At 41.8% G+C, this 27,357-nt stretch overlaps 1 protein-coding gene across 2 annotated transcripts in view; it reads right to left on the minus strand.

Annotated features, from left to right (window-relative positions):
- PLA2G4A (phospholipase A2 group IVA) overlaps positions 1-18,919 on the minus strand; it is a 109,509-nt gene extending 90,590 nt beyond the window's left edge. Inside the window, exon 1 of one of the 2 annotated variants that reach the window (XM_064454358.1) lies at positions 18,815-18,919. The gene's annotated coding sequence lies outside the window, so the exon portion shown is untranslated. Of the gene's footprint in view, positions 1-2,499; positions 2,604-18,814 lie in introns of those variants that run through there. The other variant, XM_064454357.1, reaches the window with a different exon arrangement.
- Positions 18,920-27,357: the final 8,438 nt, after the last annotated feature.

Here is a 27,357-nt window from a genome sequence, read left to right on the forward strand (position 1 = left end):
TACAGAAGTCTATCCTTGATAACTTCCAGCCCAAGCTGGTCAAATAATTTAACTTGAACTCATCGTTCCCAAGCATCGAGAACAGCTTCAGTTCTACTGCCAACGCTGTCCTCTTCCAACCTATATGCAAGTCACAGAAGTTGCCACATACCTCAGTATTGCATGTCAATTAAAATAGGCCCAAAGAGAGCCATTTCCTATTACTCCTGAAGTGATGTGCGCCTGGAAAGTCAAAAAAGTCATTGCTACATTGCACTGGATTCAGTTCTTTGGTATTGTCAAGAAAACATGCCAAGAAAGAGAGTAGAGGTCACCCAAAATGTCAGTGAAGCCTGCTCAATGGCTTTGCAGGAACACCTCTAAAGGAAACAGTCAGGTCTCACTCCATACTCATTATTTTTCCTCCTATGTATGACTAAAAGCTATGCACCTAAGTACACTATGGCAAAAACAGATTGGCTGAAACATTTCCTATCCTGGCTATTTTAGGCCAGCTGACAAAAGTTATCTATTCAAAGTATCATGAAAATTCAAGAAGGGCACCTTGTGATAACTATGTTCAATAAAATACATTCAAGTTAAGATGCAGTCTTCAGGTATACAATCTGAGTGAAGCAACAGCATTAGTTTTTTTTTTCCTTTTGTCTAATTCTTCTAAGAAAAACAAGTCATAAACAGCACTTGGTGCCAAGAGTCAACCTGGTATTTTTCCAGTGCAAATTAACTGGCCATGCAGGAAGAGATTAAATTATGTGATTTGAGCATAAATATCTCCATTTCTCTTTTGTTATGGATCCCTGCCATAGCAGAACAAAAGAGTGCAGAAAGGTGGTCATAAAGGGACAAGGTGGAGATTTTGAGAGACAACAATGGCAGAAGAGCACTTAACTCTGCACTAGATATTCAAAACCTTCCCCCTAACAGAAAGAAAATAAAATAAGCACATCAGTTTTAGGTTCACATTTTCTCTCCAGAAGTCTCAATATACTGAAGCAGTCTTAGTAACCACAAAGAAGCTGATCTTATGAATCAGCTGTTTAATACACTACGTATCCAAGCCTACTGAGGTGCAGAAAGCCATCTTCCCACTAGCAAGATCCACTGCAGTTGGAAGTACTACCCATATCACTGCTCCTCACTTGGGATTAGATCTTCATTTAGTTTCAGAGTCAGCACACCTTCATCTCCAAAGGAGCCTCCAAACGGAAAGTTTCACACTCCACAGTTGAGGAGGCCGAAGGGCTTCTCCCCAAAGGTATGACAAAATGCCAACAGATAAGCTGTGACCTGCTCTGCAGGGTCACACACCAAGAGGTGCTGGAGCCTCAGCAGCTCCATTTCTCAGTCCAGGACAGCAGTTCAAACCCATTTTCAGTGACTGCTCGAGGGAAGGTGACTGACTTTGTACCAATGCAAACCCCTGAGCTACTGGGGGGAAACACAACCACCAGCACAGGAACTGGTCATACCACTGAGGAGCAGCTTCTCCAAACAACGCAGCAGGACTAACCGGAGGTCAACCAGGACAACAAACTTATCTCTACCAGTAAAAGCTTGCAAGCTTTTTCCCAAAGAGGAACATGTAACCCATGAAAACAAGGGATTATGGTCTGTGATCATACTTCTAATATAGGCCAACAGATGCCTGCTGTAAGTCACGTACAGGAACCCTTACGCATGTTTTTTTCATATCAGACCCAAAAGAAAAGCTGCTGTCGCAGACATTTTGTCAAGTTTTTCCTTAACAGATGCATTGTTTTACTTCCCTATAAATTTCAAAATGGATTGCTTCATCACACATACTATGTGGGGATAAGTAAGTGAGATGGCACAGTTCGCGGTAATTGCTGCCAAAAATCAGCTCCAGCCACAATGAATGAAGGCAAGCGCGAACGTACCACCTCAAGACCGAGGGGCCGGTAGCGAGTAATGCCGTTATGTAGCTTTTGGCGTGCCTCCTTCCACCCGCCGCGATGCCGCGGGCCTGCCCTCGTACCCCTCGCTGCACACACTGCGCTGCCCCGGCACGCACGGCGAGCGCCGCAAAGGCGTTTTTTACCCCTCGCTGTCTTTTTTTTTACCTTATGAAAGCTCGCTTTACACGCGTATGTGCTTGGGGGGGAGGGAGGACGCCGCACAGCGATCGTGTGTCTGACAGAGAGGCGGGCGGTCAGCGCGCCTTCCCCGGCGACCCCGGCGGCACTGCCCGCAGCGGGGCCCGGGGACGGGCGGGCAGCGTGGGGACGGCGGCAGGTGCCTGAGGAAGTGCCCGGGAGGAAGAGGCCGCTCCGCGCCCCAGGCCGCCCCGAACAGAATCCGGCTGGCCGGCCGCCGGCCCTGCCGAGGAAGAGGGCGGCCGTCGCCGCTCCACTCCTCTCCTCTCCTCACCGCCGCGCCTCACCCGGGCCCTCCGCCGCACACCCCCGCCCTGCCAGACCTCCCCTCCCACCCCGCCGAGGAACAGCTGTCGAGCGCGTAAGAAGGAGGCACCGCGCTTACGCTCGCCTGGGGTCCCGCGGGCTCGGCCGTCCCTCTCGGCTGGGGCGCCGTCCCTTCCCCATTGCGGGCATACGGCACTTTTCACGCGGGCGGCGGGGGAGGCGCCAAGAGGACCGCCGCCTCTTAAGGAGGCGTGAGGCGCCGGCTGGCTCCGGCGGCTGCGGCAGGGAGAGCGCTGGGTTCGGGACACGGTTCTCGTTCCTCGGCCGCCGCTGGAGCAGGCACGGCGGCGAAGGTGGGGCGGCGCGGCAGTCTAGGCCTCTACGGAGGGGAAGGCAGCATTGAGCAGTGGCGGACAGCCTTAAAGGTGACCTGCCCGCCCCACCGCCGCGGGCCGCGCTCCCCGCTCCCCTGAGGAGGGGGACGGTGAAGAACGGGACGGGACGGGACGGCCCCCATCGAGGGGTCACTCTCCGCGGCACCTTTCCACCGCCAGCGTTAAGTGGAGCCGTAGAAAGCAACCGGGTACTGACTGTGAGAGTGGAATAAAAATAAAACCACCTTCAGTTATCTGACAGGCGGAAAAGGGAAGTTTGTATTAAAATAACTTCCCAAAAAATCCGTATCTTTCATTGCTGCAGTAACAATATGTGGGTATTCCTGTAGGAATAAATGTGTGTTATTCCATAGCACGTTCATTTGCTGTCCGAAGCACCCGCAGCAGCACAGCGTTGGGTGCTGTGGGAGCGGGGCACGCAGCCGGCGGTGGCCACGGCCCTGCTCAGCAGCCGGTTCCCAGCGCCTGGGGCAGCCGTACTTACCTCGGCAGCGGCAGGGAGGCCGAGGGCCCGGGTCCTGCTTGTCACCCATGGGAATCTCCCAAGCTGGCGCAGCCATCGCAGCTGGTGACCACTTCCTAATGTGGGTGGAAGAGCACCAGCGCTCTGGTTGGTGACCCAGCAGCAGATTTCAGGCCCCACACCAGGGGTGTATCAGAAAAGCATCCAAAATCTCAGAGCGATGGACAGGAATGGCAATTTTGTCCATTAAACACAACATTTACCACAACCTCATTTTAAAACTGTCAGGTGATGCTTCCCCTCCCTTCCATGGGCCTGAAATACAGAAAAAGGCATCAAAGCAGGAGACTGACAGAATGAAATTATGCCCGCTTTGATGCAGAGATACCTAAATTAGTAGGACAATAGAGCAGTAAACAGGCAGTTCGGATCCAGAAGCTCCACACCAACGTCATACACTAACAACCAGAGAGGTGGGGTATTAGTCTGGGGTCAGTGCCCAGCCTGGCATAACTGCATGGCTCTGCGCTGACCACGTGCATGGCCTTGCTGGCTGCCTGTGAGGTCTCTGTGTCTTGGTCCATATAGAAATCCTTCAGCTCAGGAAGAAGAAAGTCTCGGCAGCACAGAATCTGACTTTCAAGTTAGTGTTTTACCACCCTAAGGTTTACAAATGCAAAGCAACTGAACTTATGCACACATGGAAGTCATTCCTTGTCACTGTAAGTATTTTCACTGTCAGGCTTCTGCTTCCCCTCACATTTCAGCATTATTAAAGATTCTAGTCTGAACCACACCCCCATCAAATTATTCAAATTATGCCATTAGCTTCTCATCTGCCACTTACAAAGTTAAGAGTTGCACATTTTGTCTGTGTGCAATGGTCTTTCCTGGAGGAAAGGGAAGTGGGAAGAAGGAGGTTAAGAGAAGCAGCTGGCAGGTTTTGGTTGTTTTTAATGGCCATTTTTATTAATTCTATCACTTTTGCCCTTTGTGAAGATTTAAGATGACCTTAAGTTTCCCTTCCACATTTTTTCTGTTTTGCTTTAAAGAACCTAAAATCGAAGTATTCTGAAATATACTGAAGTACATTTATAAATTGAAGTATTGTGTTATTTGCTGCATCATTAACACCCAAATAAATATTTCCCATCTGCGTTTGTGGACTTCACAGTGAGTCAGTGGGAGACCATGACAGACTTGAACCTCAGCTTCTGCTCGCCCATAATGAGGGCTCTCAACATAACATCTCAAACAGAACAGTTCTCTAGAGACATCAAAAGGCGAGACCAAGTTTCACTTTGATTGTGCCATCAAGCTCTTTCCAAAAACCCAGTTTTAAGTTTTATTGTGGAATTTGCTGGGGCTTTGCACATAGTGTCTAAACAGGAATTCATTTCTTTTAAAAATGTGCCCATAAAAAAGCAGAGATAAAAGAAAAAAATGACTTAAATGACTCAGCTAGGCCCCCTTCAAAGCACAGAAAACCAAAGGGTACACTTCCACAACTGAGAGGTAAGTAAGTGGCATTCACATTCTGTTAACAAGATTCATTAACGTGTAGTAAACTGGTAGCTATAATTAAAGGACAGCAAGCCACTTGGTGCAAAGCAATGCAAGCCAAAAACCTCATTTTCTCCATCATCTTACTGGTCTCCTCCTATGATGCACTGCAAGAGCTGAGCACTCTGGCCATTACTTTTAACCTAGTTTTCTGTCTTGTCTTGTAAGAAAAAAAAAGGCATGAGTGGAAAATGCTGTCCTGTAAATGCTGTCACAAAGAAAGGCAAGTTTATGTTTAGAAAGTAAACCTAGGACTGCCAGCTCAGAAAGCACTTATTTGATGTGGACAATCTCTTCACCCACTTCCTCATCATGCCTATTTCACACAGAATAGACAGAATCGTATAGGTTGGAAAAGACCTCTAAGTCCAGCTATAAACCTGATGCTGCCAGTTCACCACTAAACCATGTCCCTAAGCACCACATCCAAACACCTTTTAAATACCTCCACGGATGATGACTGAACCTCTTCCCTGGGTAGCCTCTTCCAATCTCTGACAATGCTGCAGTGAAGTAATTTTTCCTAATATCCAGTCTAAACATCCCCTGTTGCAATTGGAGGACATTTCCTCTCATCCTGTAGACAGTAACTTGGGAGAAGACACCAACACCCACTTCACTACAATCTCCTTTCAGGTAGAGAGTGATAAGGTCTCCCCTCAGCCTCCTCCAAGGCTAAACAACCCCAGTTCCCTCAGCTGCTCCTCATCAGGCTTGTTTTCCAGACCCTTCATCAGCTTCGTTGCTCTTCTCTGGACACACTCCAGCACCTCAATGTCCTTGTAGTGAGGGGCCCAAAACTGAACACAATATTCAAGGTGTGGCCCCACGAGTGCCAAGTACAGGGGCTGGCCTTCATGGCCTTACTCCTGCTGGCCACACTATTCCTGATACAAGCCAGGATGCTGTTGGCCTTCTTGGCCACCTGGGCACACTGCTGGCTCATGTTCAGCCAGCTGTCAACCAACACCCCCAGGTCCTTCTCCTCCAGGCAGCTCTCCAGCCACTCTTCCCCAAGCCTGTAGCATTGCATGGGGTTGTTGTGGACCAAGTGCAGGACCCGGCACTTGGCCTTGTTGAACCTCATACAATTGGCCTTGGCTCATCGATCCAGCCTGTCCATGTCCCTCTGTAGAGCCTTCCTACCCTTAAGCAGATTGACACTGCCACCCAACTTGGTGTCATCTGCAAACTTACTGAGGGTGCATTCAATCCCCTCATCCAGATCATTGATAAAGATATTAAACAGAACCAGCCCCAACACTGAGCCCTGGGGAACACCGCTTGTGACCGGCCACCAACTCGATTTAGCTCCATTCATAACAATTTGGGCCCAGCCATTCAGCCAATATTTTACCCAGCAAAGTGTATGCCTATCCACGCCACGAGCAGCCAGTCTCTCTAGGAGAATGATGTGAGAAATGGTGCCAAAGGCTTTACTAAAGTCTCAGTAGACAACATCCATGGCCTTTCCCTCATCCACTAAGTGGGTCACCTGGTCATAGAATGAGATCAGGTTAGCTGCGCATTACCTGCCTTTCCTAAACCCATGCTGATCAGACCTGATCACCTGGTTGTCCTGTACATGCTGCATGATGGCACTCAAGATGATCTGCTCCATAACCTTCCCTAGCACCATGGTCAGGCGGACAGGTAGTTCCCCAGATCCTCCTTCCAGCCTTTCTTGAAGATGGGCATCACATTGGCTAATCTCCAGTCAACTGGGACCTCCCCAGTTAGCCAGGGCTGCTGATAACGGATAGGAAGTGGCTTGGTGAGCACTTCCACCTGTTTCTTCAGTACCCTTGGTTGGATCCCATCTGGCCTCACGGACTTGTGTGTGTCTACATGATGTAGCAGGTCACTAACCATTTCCCCTTGTATTATGGGGGCTCCATTCTGCTCCCTGCCCCTGTCTTCCAGCTCAGGGGGATGGGTACCCAGAGAACAATTGGTCTTGCTATTAAAGACTGAGGCAAAGAAGGCATTAAGTACCTCAGCCTTTTCCTCTTCCTTTGTCACTATGGTTCCCCCCTGCATCCACTAAAGGCTGGAGATTCTCCATAGTCCTCCTTTTGCTGCTAATGTATTTATAGAAGTACTTTTTATTGTCTTTTACGGCAGCAGCCAGCCAGATTAAGCTCTAGTTGGGCTTTGACCCTTCTAATTTTCTCCCTGCATAACCTTGCTACACCTTTGTGGTCCTCCTGACTTGCCTGCCCCTCTTCCAAAGGTCCTAAATGCTCCTTGTTTTTTTCTGAGGGAACATTACCAAGGAAAACGCAGCAAAACCACAATAGTGTCATTATTCAGGTTCTTCTGGCTTCCACATCAACTACTGTCTGAAGATCACCATCAACTCATCTTTTGGTAGGAAAGGCTCTTTAAAATGTGTCAGAAGAGCTCAGTAATGGTCTTGAGACATGCAGAAATGACAAAGGGCATGAATATGATTGCTCTTAGCAAGTTTCTTTCTTCCCTTTGACTGGTGATTGATTGGCAAGGCTGAGGGTATGACCATCTTTCCTGTGCTCTAAATCCCCCAAATTTTCTTATTTTGAAGTGTCCAAGAGATGTACTACATTGTGCTGAGTGCTGGAGAGGCAGAGTTTCCAGAAGGTGTGTATGTCTCAGAGGTGACCGTAAGCACCCACCACTCCAGCCCAGGTATGAGCTGTGTTCCTAGGGGTCTTGTTGCTCAACTTTCTCCCAGGCATCTCCACCCTGGCACAGTCCTACTCCAGCCATGTACAAACTTCTGTGAAGCCACATGTTGCTGACAGGCTTGATTCCCTGTACTGTGCCAGGGAAGGGTTATCTGCAAACTGAGGCTTAATCTCCAACTCTCTTTCTTGGCATTTTAAATTTATGCAAAACATGATTCCCAGGGTATGGCTCTGGTTATATTCTTTCTTTGTGGCTTCAGAGATAGCAAATGCAAAAATAAACACAACACCCAACAAATAGGGGAACTCCAGTATTTCTGTCAAAACTCCATGACTTAGTTCTGAGTAGCAAAACTCCAATTTCTCCCAGTCCAAGGAAACAACACAGACTCTTGATAAGAGGCTGACTAACTAGTGAGAAAAAACTCCTCTTCCCTTCTTTTGACGCAAGAAGAAATGAAAAGCTTTCTTTTACATTATGACTGTTCCTGTTATTTTGTAATATTAACTATGAAAGTTATTTTTGATCTATTTCTTCAAGAAAATTACGGGTACATTTTAATGATTTTTCCCGTCACAAAACAAGTTTAGCAGATGCCTTCCCCGTCTCATTTTTTCACACACTGCAACTCCTTACTCACCTTACCTGTGTAAGATTTTGTGGGGTGCCTCATCAGCTGATCTCTGAATGACATCGGTTAAGATTCCTTCCATTCTCTTTTTGTGAAGTCTTTTTTTTTTATTTCAGACAATTTAAACCCACTAACAACTACCTGCTGCTGCTGTTCATTCTGCAATACCCCACAGTGTGAGATGTCACTTCTGCCTTCCACTGATCAACACACGCTGTTTCAGTCTGCCAGAGCCCCCAGACCACAAGCTGCCTCCTTGGCTTTTCTCCCTGACAGCGGCTCATCCACAGTGGAAACAAGCCCTGAACTGCAGTGAGGCAATTAGAGGGTGTGGAAAACAGCATTGCGAAGTACAAAGCAGACAAAGGTCTTTCCTGAAGCAGACTTGTAAGGGAAGCTATGACAAATTACAGAGGCCGTTTTAGTGTGCTGCCTGAGAGCGTCAAAGCTCAGACAGAACTTTAGGCAAACCATGGAAAAGCAATACTGGGCATTATCAGGACAAATAAGCAACTAAGTAAACAAAAAGGGATATTTTGTCAGAGGCTGAACACAAACCCAGTATTTTTCTCCAGTCATTTTTAAGCACAGACACTTCACTATGTATCAGAAAAAAAAATCACTTTTTCATCAGGCTTACAAACCCCAGGTGTTTCACAGAGGACTACCTCCTGCTCCACATTCCAGAGGCCTCCATGAGACCTGAGACATTTGCTCTTGTCAAGATAAAATCTCTCTCTTTCTGCCATGAAAATAATTTAATCCATTGTATATAAAACCACAGGGGAGAGAAATTGTAAATCTTGCTATTAAGATTGCTTCTAAGTGAAAAATAGCCATTTGCTTATCAATTGCATAACCTGAAATGGTGTAGCTGGGTCCCTGCCTAAAGCTGGATTTTCAGCTAGCAGCAGCTATCCAATGTCTCCTATCAGTTGACATTTGGCAGAATAAATGTACTCTAATTTCCAGTTTGCTCCTCTAAGACAATTTATCAGAAATATTGGTACAGCAGAAAAGTGAAATTTCCTCTAAGCCAGTTTGCCTCTGCACTTACTTCCCCACATCCACATGCAAATATTTCCCCTATCACTTAAAAAATAAGTATTCATTCTGGAGGACTCTCCACTGTGAATGAGGAAAATTTGCACTCAAAGGGAATTCTGCTCAGGTGTCTGATTCCGTGGCAGACCCCTTCTTTCTGTCCCTCCTTCCACCTACATGGTGGTTTTCTGGGGTTGTGGCCAAGTCACCCATGGCAGTTATGGAAACAAACACAAAGGGCTAAAATAACAGCAGGTTTCAGACACAATCCTGCAATCCTGAAATATCTTCTGAGAGCTTGAAGTACAGCACATCGGGTGAAACCTTCATATTAAGGAAGAAGTTAGTCTCTGTAATTGTCTGCTATTATATCTATAACGTCTGACCTCATAAAATGATAGGATCATAGGATAACTCTGGCTGGAAGAGACCTGAGGAGGTTTCTGGTCCAACCTCCTGCTCAAAGCAGAGGCAGCTCTGGGGTCAGACCAGGTTGCCCAGGGCTTGATCCAGCAGAAACATGAAAACCTCTGAGGTCAGCGATGACACAACCTCTCTGGGCAGCCTGTGCCATGGCTGGACTGTCATTGTGGAGGAAAAGTTTCTCTTTAGATCCATTCTGTACCCCTCTTATTTCAACTCACATCCACCGTCTGAGGTTTCCCTGTCATGTACCACTGTGAAGGACCTGACTCCATCTTCTCGATCTGCTCCCCACAAATCACATTGGATCCTGATTTGGCGAACAGCCGCGTCTATCACAAAGTGACACATCACTTGGATTCCCCCGAATCAGCACAACCTGAAGGGCCAGCTGAATGCTCCTCATAGCCAGTTTGTGAGCTACCAGGTCAGTTTAAGTAATCTCACAGCAGATGATGTTTCAAGGTAGTTTTACATTATTTAAAACTCATACATGGTATTACCACCTTCTTTGCCACATGCTTGACAGGAAAATAATGTTATTTCTCAACAAATTAGAATAATTATACACTAAGCTGACCTTATTTGTACTAGGACCACTTAGAGGACATGAGTACAGGACTAAATATTGTATTATATTATACTTTGGGGTACAATTTACATTATAGAAGTAAATAAAGTTGCCTCAGTCTAAACAAAAATCAGTCACAAAAAGAAGCAATAGACAAGAAAAATAATTTTAACACCAAGAATGGTATCGAGTTCATTATTCTGAAGATCTGCTGTCCTCACTGTAATTTTCCACCTTGCTTCTTGCCCAGTATCTTGTCTTCAACTGTGACCAGTAGTGGGACTTCAGGAAAAAATGTAGGAACCAGAAAGAGTGTAACATGCTCCTTTCCCTGACATAACTCTTATCATATCTGTCCAATCTTTTTGATGGAATACCTTCAGTCTCTGTATCTTCCTATGCCTAGAAATTCCACAATTTGCATTAATAGAAAGCTTACTTTCTTTTGTTTGTTTGCTTGTCTATAGGTTGGTCATTTATTGGCTGAATATGAGTTTTTATGCTGTAAGTAACATCAAGTAATTTCCTGTACATCTTTTCCAAATGACCACATACAGAGTTTTGTCTGTCACCTGTTTTCCAAGCTGAAGAATCCACGTTTATTTACTTTTTTTCTTGAGGTGCATAAGTCACTGGTCTTTCATTTAGCTGAGCTAGCTACAGTGATGAACAGCTCTCCTTCCTAAACAGTAATACTGAATTTGGATCTACATCTGTTTATATGTACTGCAGTTCTAGCTACACAGAGTAATTCAGTTAGCTTCAAAGCCGATTTCTTCACTATTAAACCTTTCTTTTTCCTGAATGAATATATTAAATAGCACAGGCTCCAGAAAGAGATTCCACTGGTTATCACTCCCATTTACAAAAACTGAACACTCATTCCTATCCTTTTCCCCCTCTTTTAACCGGTTATTAATCCATGAGAAGACTGTGGATATTTTACTTTCTTTTCAAAAAATCACAGTTTATCAAATTGAATCACCTAAAGAGTGGCTGACATGTTCAAAGTGGATTTGTGAGGCATGATTTCCCCTTGAAAAAATTATGTTGCTGTCACATATTCATAGATATAATTTATTGCCTAGGAAGAAATAAGAACTTACTGGTCTCTAAGTCTCAGCTCTGCCTTACAACTGTTGTCAAAAAACCCAGTAGTACACTGGCTACTGGCCTCGCAGTGAAACTGAATCAAGTGATAGGCTTCACACATCAAAATTAGCAGTTCAAAATATTGCTACATGAGCTATGCTTACATTTGTATTATCAATCTGACCCAAAATGCTTTTGCTAAGACTTTCCCTCTAACCCCATCCTGTGCAGAATGGCTCCACTGTGGGAATCCCACTGAACTCTGCTCTATGGAGGATGGATGCATTAAATGTATTTAGATTTCCTACATTTTGCTATCGTCCTTGATTGCTGCTGTTACATCTTGCACGCAGCTAAAGGAATAGAAAAAGACAGTGTAAACAGAAAACTAAAAATCAATAACTAATGAAGACTTCATGATTTGAAAAAACTGCATCAACACAGAAATCAAAAGAAGTTAAGCTGACCCCACTACTAAACAGCAGAGTGGTAGAAAATATTCAAAGCAAAATATCCAGGAGCTAGAAAGGCCATGTCAGTAAAAAGCAGAGAAGTACACATTGGGACTGTACTCTGTTCATCACAGCAATAACAAGAATATGAATATAGGGCATTCAGGGACTTTGTCACGTCCCATCCTTCTCCGTCATGTTCCTTCTGGCAAACGTTTATTCATGCAAGTTGCTCAAATAAAGAAAACACTACTAGTATTGGGAATAAGTATTCACAGGACTCACTGCTTATTCTATTTTTGGAAGTGTTTCATGTGCAAAGAGACTTATGGAAAAACTGCATGATTAAAAAAATATGGAATATTTAGAAATATGTTTATGACATTGACAATATGGAGCAGCTAGAACATTTGCTGTGCTTGAGTGTATAGTTCTGGAGAGGACTAAGGTTTCAATCAAGCAAATGACGTTTTCTGCAAAGAACTCGCACAAGTATCACAAGAAAACTGAAGGAAACCCATCGTTTACACTTGTGAGACACTTTTCAGGAGGTAAAATATTTCTGTTAAAAAGCAGAAGGTAGTGTTTGGACAACCTTGTTTGTCCTTCTAGGAATTATTGCATAATAAACATTCTCTTGACAGACTATTAACATCGCGGGTCACTGGTTTTCTGCGTACTTCGCTCAGGTTCTTCAAAGGCAATACTCCAGTTAAAGGGTAACTTGCACATTTCCTCTCCTAAATGAGTGCTTTTCTGTTATAATGTCCTTTTTATTTTTTTTTAATGACAAAGATCCTTATTGTATTATTTCCGACAAAATTTCCACTACTGTAACATACCACTGTAAGCAAACCTCCAGTGTCTCGTTTTGGCATTAATTTTCCATCTGATTTATTTTTTAAGTGTTTCTTCTTTTGCAGTAAATAAGTCTGTTTCAATTAAACATTTAAAATCCTCCAGAAATGTCTTTCTTATTCAGATTAATACAATTCTGTCTGTAGTGAGTTTATTTGCTCAGGCAGTTAAGAAAATTAAAAATCTGTGACAATAAGAAGGTGAAGCATTTTTTCAGCTGCATCCTCTTTAATGAACATTTCAACTCCAGTCCTCTCTGCTGTCTTAGTTACTTAAGCCCTGGTTTCCAATTTATCCTGTATGCTAAAAGAAAAATTTTTTTTCTAACAATGCCCATTACTCTCCTGCTTCTCCTTTGGCTAAAATCAATCTCAGCTTTGCTGTGATCACAAAAGAAGATTCAACACCCATATCAGAAATTAACACAGAAACTTAGGAGTAGTGAAAATCTCTGGTGCTACTTCCTGCTGCTAAAGAGCAGATAATTCTCCAGGGAGAGCTCGCTGCTCAGGAATCCAGGTGTGACAGACCAACACGAGGAAGCTCTTGAGAAATGTTTTTGCTGAGTATTGCATCTTCTGCTGATAAATTTTGCTTTAATCTCTTTGGACTATTTTGTCTTCATTCTCCTGAATGTTACTTCATTTGTCTTATGTCTGTAAACTAAGTTAGACATAAAAAGCCTACATCAAAGACCAATAGGCAGAGAGGTGGCTTTATTTTTTAATATGTTCTGATATTCAGTAAAGTTCCTAGATACCATTAAGGAGTCTCTGATTATCAGGAAACCTTATTCCCTAGTGCTCTAAATCTACTATATTATTATGACAAAAAACAAAGGACATAAAAATATTCCCTAAACATAAAGAAACACTCCGTAAAACAAGTTAAACTTAAATAGGAAATTGTTCTACCAGTAAGAGTTATGGACCTGCAGTCCTTTTCTATTACAAAGAAATGGAGACATTTGAATTTTCAGAATACTTCTAGAAGAGCTGAACTGCAAGGTACACATGCTATCTGGTACCAAGCATCTAATAATCAAAAATAAGTCTTGTATTGAACAATATTTCAACCTGAACTTTTAAAGCTTGGGAAGAATTGAGTCCAAATGTGCAGAATAAGCACAGAAGGAACAATTTTTACATTTGCAGAATGAGAAAATGGTATCTTTCTCTGGCTTTGTTTTTGTTTTATTCTATAAGGAATACATCATTTGGAAGTTAAACATGTCTCAAATATTTGCCTTAATATACAAATAAAACCAAGAAGATCAGGAGCCAGCTGTTTCTCAGAGATTATACAGACTTAAATATCTCTCACTGAGAAACTTTGAAATCCTGTCTTTATCTTATAAATGGTTAAAGGCACTCCTGGAGAAGAGCAAACCCCAAAACCTCCCACTGTCTGAAAGCTGAATTTTTGAATTGCTGTTACTTATCAAATTCATCCTGGCAGTTAATTTTATGTACTGTTATGGATACTTCCGTTATTTATTTCTGAAGTAACGGATTCTAATGATTAAAGACAGCTGCTCCCAGAAATGGCTGGAAAACGTTAAGGCCAAACAAACATCACCAACATCACCTCACCCCGCAGCAATCTGTCACTCTCCTCAAAATAACAAACTGACACTCAGCTTTGCAAGTAGAAGTTAAGAAATAGAAGTAAACCTAGAAATATCTGAAGCGACCAACAGAGACATCAAGATGGAAATGCTTATAACACATGATGCATTCAGAATTGTTTTTTAAAATTCTACAGACAAACCTGGGCAACCCAATATAGCAAGAAATAAAAATCTGCATTGCATGTCTCAGAACCTGGGGCTTGGGATATGCTTTGATTTGCCTTTTTGCACAACTTAGAGTCACTCCAGGTGATTTTCGTATATCTTCTGTCATTCTCTTAAACTTCAGGTGGGGTTGTTTTTTTTCAATAATAAAGATAATCTCTAAAACAGGAACATACGCAGTGGAGGCTATTTCAGCCTGCAGGCAGATGCACACACAATGTGCTTTGCTCCATCAAGACTAAAGCAGACTGAAAATTTCTAGGGTCAGATTAATTTATTTTTCCTCCAAAGAGTTGTAATTTCTGTTATTAGCTATCTTCTTGTTATTTGTTAGGCTTCCACCAAGCCTAAGGCCCCAGTGTGACTGACCTACAAAAGCACAGCTAGCAGATGTGTTTCTCCAAACAATTTAGTCTAAAGAGGTGAGAAGTGGGAGGAGTGCTGAGCAGTGTGGAATGCCAAACTGACTAGTCTAAGACTGTAACAGTACATCAATAACAGCACAAAGCAGGTTGCCTCACCCCAGTCTTGCATCCCTAGTGGAGCTGCTCAAGTCTGTACAAGGCAAGAAAAGCCTTTTGGCTCTATGAAAAGGCTGCATTTCAGTAAATACAGCCTAAATATATCAGAGGATAGTGTTGCAACTTCTGAAATACCCTTTAGCTTCATGCTTAATCTACTTGCCCCTTACAAGTATCACTATCTACTGGAAAAGAATATGCAGTTATTTGCCAAATAAAACAAACCTTATACACAAATTAATAGAGAATGTTATTATTTGATAAAGCCTAGTCTCTTTTAATAATGACTAAATGGGTGCACAGCTTAGTCCTCAAGGATTATGCTTCTTTACATTCCTGGATATGCCCAAATTAAATTCTCTTAAGGGACATAACTCCGTATTTACCATCAGTACAACAGGGCTTACTCCTGCGAAGTTGCCAAGTAAAACAACCGAAGAAAAATAATTACATTCTTCACTTCTGGGTTTACAGACCCCAACCTTTCTTCTTTTGTTCTGCTTCCCCCCTTTTTTTTTAACTTACAGAAGTAACATAAATCATTACCAGCCTTCAGCAAGCATTGTCAATACTCAAATCTCAGCAAGCAGAACTCTTCTTGATTAACAGCAAACCGGGTTTGACAGCAAGTTCAGCACAGTTTACATCACTATTCCCTCTAATTTGATGCCAAGAGCACAGAGCTATTCCAGCATTATGCTTATCAGAATAAAACTCTTGTTTCCTTGCTGGCTACCTCCTCCCTCCCTTCTCATCTGGCAGGATGACATCTAATTCAATGAATGTAAAAATCTTCCGCGCTGCCTCCCCCCTAACGAAACACTTTTCTGTACACCCCCAGATGAAGCTTCCTGTGTAGAAAATTGTGCAAAAGCTATGTAAAAATTTGCAATAAATAATCCAGCTAGCTCTGGTTCTGAACATGACTTGTCACTGCATTTTTATTCTATTGTGCACATATTTGCCAGTGGAACTTGAATACCACATAAAAGGGTCATAGGCTTTAACGACTTCTGTTTTAGTCCAGTTTTAAACCAGCAGAAGTATGAGGTGATGGAAGCTTCTCTAATCAGGACATCACTTAAGACCTTTTGAAGTCCCATTGACATCAAAGAAATTTAAGCATATGCTTTATTTTAATTGTACACTTAAAGACTGGTCTGAAATGGGGCATAGATGGCCACCTTCTACATTTGTTCAAAATCCTATGGGATCTTGTATTTCAGGGGTATTAATGCTTCTGTTCACACATTCATTTTTTCAAGACAAAATCCTTTCTTAATTCTGTATGTGTAAACCATCCTAAGCCTAACCAGGAGAAATATCTAAAGCTTGAGTAATAATTCTCAGAGATGACATTTAAAAACTGCTTTTCTTAAAATAAATCATTGAAAACAAATCATTACTGTGGTCAATAATTATTTTTCTACGTCTTTGGTTTTAAGCTTTGCCTAAGGCTGCAAACTGCTCCTTCAGGCCATTATTTGTTTCAAACAACCAATTTCGTAGGTGTATTTCCTTAGAATTTATTATAACATTACCAACGGGTAAAAGTCACCAAACAAATCCTTCTGCCACAAGCTTTTTCCACTCATACTCCATCTTTCCAGTTATGATCTCAAGCCTGATTTCTGTTGGCCCATTAGGAATATAACACATCACTAAAGAACAGACACAGAATATTATCATTTCTAAAATGACTATCCAATTAATTGCTGTCACTGTAGGCAATGGGCATTTCTTGCTCTGAATGCTCTGGATTGGCATGCATCCTCTCTGGTCCAAGGCCAACCTTGAATTCAGGATCTCTTCACATCAGAGCTCCTTGCTACCAATCACCTGAAAAAAAGGCAATTAATGTGCATGCTGCTAACAAAAAATCCACTGTCATTCATATGAAATGTATGTTCTAATCAGGACTGAATGAATTCTCAGTCACTGAGTTCAAATGTTCAAATAAGCTGGACCTGGAAAGACTCTAGTAGATTAAATCACCGCTGCTCAGCAAAACAGTTGTTCTCTGGAAGTCAGCTGAGTGCAGTAACAATAGGACCAGCCAGCCATGGGTGGGAAGAGGAGAGAACAGGATATTTCTTTTCCTCCCCCTCTCCTGTCTCTTGTTTGTGTCTGCTTTGCTTCTCACTACCAGGCCACCTCCTCCCCATTCCTCATGAGCTGTTCAGCACCCTCATATGTTTCCACCACTTCCCAGAGAAAGAATGTGATGGCCTGCAAGCCATCATTTTTAAAGGATCCCCTCCCTTTTATCCAGATGAATGTTTCTTCCATTATTTTGCCTGCTGTTTTTAAAGATACCTGAAATTCTTCCTTCATCCTCCTGTATATACCCTGCCAATGTCCATAGATAGTTAGTTGTCCAGTGAGTTGTTATTTAGCCAAGTTATGTGGTATATTTACCTGCTGTAATACCCTCTCATAACCCAAACCTTCCAGCCAATTACCTTTTTTATTCCCAGGTCTGCTCTGAACTTCTTCCAGTTGTCTTCTGCTCGAAAGGGAACACCATGATCTAGGTGTAAGTGCACTAAAAATTACTACAGCCCACTCTGGTATGTGATGGACCAACCTCAAAATCATACTGGGTTGTTTTGGGGATTTGTGACAAAGTTGCTGTGAATTGTTATACCAGAATTTCAATTGCATAATTCTTTCCCTATTTTTCTCTTTTACTTTCTATACATTTCAGATTATTTTCTTTTACTTGCAAGTTTTTGCAGTTCCAATCCTGAAATGGCCTCAAGTTGTGCCATGGGAGTACTCTTAAGGGAGTAAAACTCCCTTAAGAAGGAATGTTAGAATTTTGGAGGAGTGGATTACTATTCCTGGGTCTACAGTGGCATTTTTAACCCAAACTTGAATCAAACAACACCTGAAGTTTTGAAAGTTTGATTCACTTTTGAAGTCCTAAAAATATGTCTTGGATCCAGATGCTTTTGCCCTACACATTTTTCTTTTGAAATTTTTATTCTTCACTGTAAAAACATTGAGATGTTTAACCGTATCTAAGAACTGAGCAAGAATTTGAAGCTCACAATCGTTACAGTTAAAACTCAGCACAGTTTATAAATCCAGGTTAACAGTCCTTGCTTTTCTTGTCAGAAGACACTGGTTGCCAAAGTGAACCCATTCTTCCTGACTCCTTACTGAAGCTTAGGAGAATCTTGAATAGAAATAACTCCTACTCCACATGCAGTACATCTTATTTCACACTAGGAATACCTGTTAGCAGTAGATTTTAAAGTTTTTTACACACAGAGTACATTTTATTCATCTGCCAGACAAGTGTAATGGCTCAGAGAGAAAATAAGAAGTAGTCCAGCATACACAGAGGGTTATTAGCAAGGAAAGATTAGGTAATAAAACCTAACCGCTCCTTTCCTAATAATTAAATGGAAATGGTATTTCCAATTTAAAATTAGTACCATGGTAAAAGCTCTACAGAATTAAAAGAATCTCAAGGAGGATGTCTCTCTGTTTGCACTGTGTATTAATAGGGAACTGTTTGTTCTAGCAAAGCATGCTGTTTCTCTTTGATTACAACTTTTAAAATGCCAAAACAGCTTTTTATTGGTATTATGCAGTGCCTCAGATTATGCTGCCCAGTGTACATACATGTAGTCTTGAACATCCTTCCCAGAACAGAGCAATATCCGTGCCATTTTCTCATCCACATGAAATGCAGGAATAAATGATGTGAAATTTATTTTTTCACACCGGACTCTCAGAAAATCTTGTAAGTACGTGTTTATGTGGCTGGATGTGCCACATATGTACACACACACACACTCTCTCTGTGTCAGTTTAAGTACATCTGTCCAGTACAGTATGAGCCAGTAACATGCACAAAAAGCATGGCAAACATAATCTGCAACATAGTGTAAAATATCAATTACTCACAAGCAAGAAAGATAAAAGAAACCAAAACAGAAATACTTACCAGCTCAGGTTTTCTCTATACAACTGGACATGCTCAGGTTAAACAAATTGTTGTTAATGAAGCTGGAAGATTAACAATGATGCTTTCCATCAGGATACTCATCACTCTCTGGCAGCCAGCCGCTCTTCTGTATAACATAAGACGTAAGTTATGAGACACAAGAATGGATGAACTTTCACATTGAGGCTGCTTTTTCTCGGTCATGTGCGCTTTACTCTCAGGTGATTTTTCATTTTAAAGTCTGAGTAGAATTAACTATGCTTGCAGGAAGACGATACAGTACATCCAGATGTGGCAAATGGCTATGGCACATAAACGCAGCTGTCATTAGGAACAGCTTCAGCATCTTTTGGATTTTGCAGTAAACTGAAATAGATGGCAAAAGGCCTTGGAGTGTGAACCACAGGCTCCCTGCAAGCATTTCAACAGGTGATCCCGGGGAGCAGGTAAACCCCTGCTCCTGAAGTGAGGTGCTCTGACCTGACCTTGTGTGCCACCTAGTGCTGCTATTAGAAGACAAATACCCCATATTAGACAGAAAGCTGAGTCATTAAATCACACCTAAGCCTGTCAAAGGTAGAGATCCAACAGCCATGTATCAGGCACAGTATTCATCTACATTTTAAATTTAGACTATTTTGAGCACTTTCCAAAAAATTTTCTCCAATTATGTTCGCGGATCTCTCCTCAGCATGGGTTAAGACGGACCTGAAAATTTTTCTTAATTGAAAATGTCTAGAGGGCCAATCCAATGAGCATAAGTCAGACCTAATGTCAGCGTTTACAATCATAAACCTTCAATCCATCTTGTTAGGGAGATTATTTGCAAATTATAACACCAGAGACTCCCACTGACACAGCAATCCAGGTATATTAAATTCTGTAGGAACTCTGAAGAGCGCCCCCACCCAGAATACAAGGCAAACGTGACAAAAAAGTCCTGTTCTGCGCTTACACTTAGGAATTTGGCACAGGAGCCTGAACGATTCTCACCAGGTTACACATGAAGCTAATGGCAAAAACCTAACTTTAATCTCAAAGTCATCTTTCTTCTTGCCGTTCTGGAAGAACTGTTTCACTTATCCTGGTTGTTACATTTCTTCAGGGATATCTTTAATAAGGCTTAACACAATAACGCAGTGCCTCACGTAAAAAGGCAAGCACAGAAATCTGTAACACACTAGAAACATGCAAAATAATTACTCACTTCCTAATATAATGCTTTCTTTTAAATAAAACCCTGTTATTTTTTTCCCATTTATTTTTGTTCTGCTAGAACAAGTTAGACATTTGGTCACAAATGACAGAAGCTTTGAGACTGTGATAAGGTCAAGATTTGAGAATGTTCATATGATCCATATGTTTCTATGCTATAAATAGAGAAGACAGCAATGGCTTTGCTCTTAAGAATATACATCTCCTTAAGTAACTATCTCTAATCCTAAACACAGAACATAAATATCTATGATTGGTGTATGGAAATACATAGATGGATCTTCACCCTCCTCTAAACTGAATGGGTCACAAATTGGAACAGCAGCAGAAGCATCACACAAGAAACTGTAACATAATACATACACGTATATTATCTTTGTGCTGGGTTTTGCGTTAGTAGCATAAAAAACAACTTCCCATTCAATTTCCTCCAGGTTTAGCTATTTCTAAAGCTGTCCCAGTAGGATCCCACTTGTATTAACTCCCATTTTTGTTACACTTATAGAGATACTTGGCTATTTAGAGTATGTCAGCCCAAGTCAGCATGCGACAGTATCAGATATAACCAGATTCAGCAAGGGAGCATTAAATTCATGGACTAGACTTTACATACTGTACACACCATCACAATGGCAAATTAATGACTTTTCCTCATCATAATTCTGTATATTAAAGCCTGGGGACAAGGTCATGACACTCCCAATGTAGATATTCACAGGATGTGTTTAAATCAGTCCTTCACAAGATCAACCTTATTTTGCCCAAACCTTCCCCATTTTTAAGTTGCAGTGAGACAGCACTAAGAGAACCACTACTTCACAGAAGATTTTTGAAAGGCATTTAAAGGCTTGGATAAGCGAAATGAAGAAAAAAATTGTCACTGAAAAATTAGAACAGAAAACATTTTTTTCTGACAAAGTTAAAGCCTAAGAAAGCTCAAGTCACCCAAATAATATGTATGAAAACCTGCTGCTGCCTTTGAAAAACAAACTGTGGAGGATATAACAATTCAGTAACAATGGATCAAAGCTCAGTGTAAAAGATTATAGAAGGGGACGGTGACTTTGTTTTAAAGCAAAGCTGATTTCAGTTACTCATACTGACACTCTCATACCCACAGGATTGCAAGCACTAGGATGTGTGTGTCCAAGTAGTCTGATCAGCATTCATGCACCAAGAATGCATTTCAAGGTTCTGCGGTCAGGTTTCCTTCCATGACACGAAGGATAAGAGATGATGGCTAGCAAATCTTAATCGTAGCTCCTCTGTTCATCTGATGTTGTCAAGGGTGTACTGGTTTTTGGCCATGTCTTCTTCTGTACCTTTGGGAGCTGCTGGTAATTGGTTTCTATCCTGTCAAATATCTGTGAGTCTTTATGATTTGCTCAGGCATTTTCCTCTCAATCTGGCTGCCCTGAAAAGCTATACAGGGATGTGTTGGGCTCTTTATGACTTGTTAGTCTAGGTATTCACATTTTTAAACTCAAGCACATATTTATAGAAGAGTATGCAGGCATACGCCTAGCTAGACCCAGCAGAGCACGTGCCTACTGAACATGAGCCAGCAGTGTGCCCAGGTGGCCAAGAAGGCTAACAGCATCTTGGCTTGTATCAGGAACAGCGTGGCCAGCAGGAACAGGGAGGTGATCGTGTCCCTGTACTCGGCACTGGTGGGGCCGCACCTTAAATATTGTGTTCAGTTTTGGGCCCCTCAGAACATGAAGGACACTGAGGTGCTGGAGTGTGTCCAGAGGAGGTCAATGAAGTTGGTGAAGGGTCTGGAGAACAAGTCTGATGAGAACCAGCTGAGGGAGCTGGGGTTGTTTAGCCTGGAAAAGAGGAGGCTGAGGGGAGCCCTTATTGCTCTCTACAACTACCTGAAAGGAGGTTGTAGCAAGGTGGGTGTTGGTCTCTTCTCCCAAGTTACTAGCAAGAGGATGAGAAGAAGTGTCCTCCAGTTGTGTCAGGGGAGGTTTAGATTGGATATTAGGAAAAATTTCTTCAGGTCAGGCATTGGAAGAGGCTGCCCAGAGCGGTGGAGTCACTGTCCCCGGAGGTGTTCAAAAAGCATGTAGATATGGCACTTCGGCACATGGTTTAGGAGGCATGGGGGTGTTGGGTTGACAGTTGGACTTGATGACCTTAGAGGTCTTTTCCAACCTATATAATTCTGTGATTCTATGATACGAATCATACCTGTACAGTGGATCCCCAACTATCGATGCTTGATCCTTTATCCAATGTCATCATTGTTTATAAGAGCAAGTATGCCAAAGGAAAATCTTCATATTTTTATGTATATCTGAGTATGAAAAATCTAAAAGGCTGCATCAGTTTAAATTACACTGCACTAGTTCATACAGCGAAACTTGCGTGGGCTGTGATGACCTGCATGTAGTTTGGCCCTACTCACATAAGCCCTCTCTAACTATATTCCCTGGCAAGCAGATCAGTAATCTCTTTGGGAGCTATTGGCTATGTGGATAATCTTTGTGTCCTCTCCCCAAAATGTTAATTTGTTTTATATTATTTCTTTTTGTTACTTTTTTTACAATTAATTTTAATTTCCTATGTTTATATATACTTCAGCATGCCTTATGCATATTTATCTAGTTGAGTTTGTAAAACAAAAAATTGGAAAAAAAAAGGAAAATGTTGGGGTCAGAACCTGAGAGAAGAGATAGAAGGCGGCACGTAAGTACATTGCAATACATGACTTGTACACTCTCATGAGCTTCAGCAAAAAGGGACCTGAATGATATACCTGCACACACCCAACTGAGCAACTTGCTGGGCATTTTCAGTTGGCAAATATTCTGAAAACCAACATTTTCCCTTCTTGAAAAGGAAGTGGGAGAACCTGCAAACAGGTGATCGTTTTCAGTCTTGCTAAGTTTTCACCCTTATTCTCTGGACTGTCAAACAGACAAAAGAACAACAGCAAGCCACAAATGATCAACTCGCCATGCCCATCATTTATTAAGTCCAATCTCTGAACTGAAGACACTATGGCAGCTACACAGGAATAACCTGGTGTTTGTTGCAGAGCTTGCAGCTCACCATAATCCCTAAACTTTTCAAGAGGCGGGGCTTTTGACAACCTCTGTGAGCTGAACAGTTCTTGTAACTAGAGAAGGCAAACAATCCTCTCTCACACAACTCCCATACCATGATATGTACTTATGGACAAAGGAAGTGGTGTGAATTCAAAGAACAAGAAAGGTGGCTACCACTACCACAAAATTTGTAAGGATTATTTTAGGATTAATTCCTTGCACAATGTGCATGTCAATTCAAATTTGTAATCTAATTTGCCTACTGGTACTTTATTCAGTAACCAAACAAAACATTTACTTCTGTTACTGTTGTTTACCTTAATGTCAATTATAATCTTTTATTTTTGAAGTTAGCAAAATAAAGTTTTGGGTTGGGTTTTATGGGGTTTTGTTCTTTTTTTCCAGAGGTTTTTATACATATCTTCTCCCTTAGCTACAATACCCAACAGTTATACTAACTCTCAAAATAGCCTTTTTCAGTTTTTTTCTCACTGGAAAAAGAAAGATGAGAGTACAAGCTAGAAGGAGGGAGAAAAGGAGATTTTGGTTATCTACTCCTTTTTGTACAGAAGTCAAGAAATGATGACTCATACTCTCAAATTAGCAGAAACAGAGTTACTTTTGAAGTGATATTTAATTCAGCAAATAAATCAGCTCTTGGCCAAGGAAATCCACCAAATGAATCAGGCACAAATTGATATCAGATATACTGGCAGCTTCTTTTTTCATAACTTTTGTGAGTACAAGCAAGAGGAATCCTTCAAATCCTCTGTCCAGTGCAAGACATAATGAAATGCTTTATGTGTCCTTACACAAATCCATTAAAGTCAGTTTGGAAGCTCTTTGGACACAGTCCGTCTTTTATCTGAAAAACCATGTAGCACTACCATACCATGATAGTTCTCCTGCTCTAGATGTGCTCTTGGACATAAAATAACAGCAAGTTTTCTTCCAAATCTGTCTTTCCAGCTTCTGTTTTTCATGTTTTCCTAACTGCCTGTTGTCTTCCAGCATCAATTCAAACAGCTGAAAAAAATTAATCCATACTCACAAAAAACCTCTGTAGGGAGCCACGCTTCTAATTGATGACGCATGCATGGAATGAGCAGAGGAGCAAGTATGTATTCCAGGCTGGACTACTTTCAAGTAGTCAAGTATGTATTCCAGGCTCAAGTATGTATTCCAGGCTGAATACTTTCAGCTTTTGTCAAAACAAAGCACATTATGTATAGTCAAGAAAAAGTATTGTGGTGTATTTTAAACAAAAATTATGCAAATGTGGAATGCAATGTTTGCCATGAGCTTCAAATATACCATTTCAGACCTGGATGGGAAGATGGATATGGCAGGGATGCCTATATTTAAAAACATGTCCTGTAGCTTTCCTAGCAGTGCTCCTGTTTATGAATGCCTGGCCTTGGGCTCAGCTGGGATTAGAGCTCAGGGCTGAGCACTCCATCCCAAAGTCAGGACTAATACTGCCATTGACCCCAGATGCTGGTAGTTAAAAGACATGGTTAAAAATGGCTATAAGAAATGTGAAGTTCAAAGTGAGGGAAGAAGATTCACTTTAAGACAAGGACATGCCAGGTGGAAAAGCCTGTTTTAATCCACAGGAGGTTAACAATTTATTAATATTTTAGTTAAGCATCTGAGCAAGAAGGAACAGTTTAGCAAGAGGAAAATTAAAATTACCCTGCTAATTAAGTTGGAATCAGAACACCCTGGGAAGGGGAGGTTTTGAGATTTTCACCTGGATGAAATCCAGTCTTAATCAACACTATTTTTCATGACTGCAAGCCTGAAGTCATAGCTTTTGCATAGGAACTGGTTCCAAAGTTACACAGTTTGGTAAGTGTTATCCAGCTGATGGGCTGGTAGCAGCATAAGAGACCTTTTGGATTTGATCTGGAGTTCTGAATACAGGCTTGTTTCACTCGTGTTTGCCACAACATTTTAACTGTCCAAATATTGATGCTGTGCATGAGTTCTTTATTTCACATTAATCTTACACAGCCTTGTGCTGAGGAGGACTTCCAGCTAATTGGCAAACTGGCAAAAATATTCCATCCATGGGGTAAGACTCATAACTCCAAAACGTCACAATGTAAATCTCCATTGAGCTGCAAGGACTTGTTTGGGAGTGGGTAACAAATCAACTGATACCATGATACTGTATGCACAGTGAAGTGCAGCAAATAGAAAAAGGATCTTACCCGGATTACCTAGTAATTCCTGCTGTGCAAAGTGCTTTGCATTTGTTGGGGGTTTTCCTTCCCCATACAGTATTGCTCATAGTGTGACAAGAATATATGACTTCTCACAGTACTGCCTTTATGTCATTTACATTCATTAGTGTTAAAAAGCAGGGGATAAGGAGCCTTGGGCAAGGGGGCTAATCATTCTCACCAGGTAAGTGAAACAACAGAATCTTCTACATGTAAATATTTCTCCTCTTTCCTACCCTCTGGGAAGTCTATAAACATTTCAAAATCCCCAAGAGCTAAGTTACAATACCTAAGAACTACTTGGCATGAAACACTCCATATTTAATTGATCAAGGCAGGAGTACCAGCTATTTCAAATTAGTTCATCGAGAGGAAGTTCACAAGGTCTTGCTTGCCACATCCACACTTCCACTAACAGCTACTCTGAGGTGCCCACGGGCCTGACCCAGAATCATTTGAGTTCACTGAGTCCAGGAGACGGGGTGGAGGAACCTTTTGGGAGTTGTGTTTGTGGTTAGAGCGAGCTATGGGGGAGCTATTTGCACAGGAGCTATGGCCCTTCCTTATGAAAATCAAGTCAAGAGGAAAGACACACACTGCCATGTCAGGTGTTTTTTTCCCCAGCAAGAGCAGAAACTCTTAAGGAGCTGCAGGAAAGGAAGAAAAGCTCACTGGGAGCCAGCAGGGAATGGTAATCCCCATCAGCCCTCCACCCATCTGCTGACCTAGAAACCACTGAAGGCCTATCACAAGATTGTGATAGCCTTTGCAATGGTCTGGAACCAGTCACTTCAAAGGAACTGGTTGTAGCTCAAAGAAGCAACAACTCCTTGGGGACACGAGCACAAAATTAGCTCCCCAGACAGAACTCTATAATGGTGAAACATACCCTGCTATTTCCATCCAAACCTGGCCTGAAGCCAAAGCTGAGGGCTGACTGGCCCAAGGTCTCTGGCAACTCTCTCCAAAACAATCCCAGGAGAAGTGCCATGCAAAATGAAAACCCAAAATAACATGCATTGCCAGAACATGTTGCAAAGCCCTCATTTACTTAATGAACTACCTATAAGGAGCACACAGCAAGGCAAATAGTGGCACCAGCACAGAATTTCCACAGCTGTGGAAACAACTGAGCAAGGCAAGCTGAAATGTTTTCAGTTGGGTTTGTATAATTTATCTTCTTTTCACTGAGGGTTAGGATGAGAAATAAATCCAAAAATGTTTTAGAGACCACCTCTGAGTAAACAGGAAAATAGTGGAAGAGAGTCACGTCAATATTAAACCAAATTTACAGTAGCTCCACAAAGAAGCAACATCAAAATTCATGATATAGGACGAATCGTGTGGAGTACAATAATAAAAACTGTTCACAAGATCATATGCGTTACTCTTACAAACAGTAATGAGATGTTCACTGAGACATGAGTTAGACTTTTAACCTGTATGCTGAAAATTCAGTATCTGGAACAAATAAACACATACCCATTTCTGAGAAAACATCCTTTCAGAAGGTATTCCCTCATTTTGCTTTTTGTAAAGGGGCATTCCTACAGGCAAAAGGTGCTCTGCAACAGTGCAGGTCACTGGGTTCTTGTTCACTAGCATACGCAAATAGAAAGGATACACCGATGACATTCCTTTCGCAGCACACTGGCTTCAACCTGTAACAGAGCTCAAGCGTCAAAAAGAAATGTCAGTTGTTTTCCCTAGTTTAGCAGATGCTAAACTAGATGGGCTGTGGGTCTGATGTCTTACACCCACTGCAGTATTTGTACTTCCTTATCTTCTATTTTTATATTTTCAATTGCTATACATTTTCAGTAATTGTAAATTCTACGGAAAAGAAATTAAAGACAGTGAGACTTTATTTCCTGATGAGTATCACAATGGCATTATTTGCCTCGGAGGCTTGCTTTTGAGCCCAATGAGCCAGCCAGTTTTTTATGCCATTACATAATTGGCTGTCTCAAAAAGCATAAAAGCATTTGAACAATTTCTAAATTATTTGCCTTTGCTTAGAATCATATGACTTGGCAAGACATAA

This window comes from Phalacrocorax carbo, chromosome 6, assembly GCF_963921805.1.
Source record: "Phalacrocorax carbo chromosome 6, bPhaCar2.1, whole genome shotgun sequence".
Lineage (NCBI taxonomy): Eukaryota > Metazoa > Chordata > Aves > Suliformes > Phalacrocoracidae > Phalacrocorax > Phalacrocorax carbo.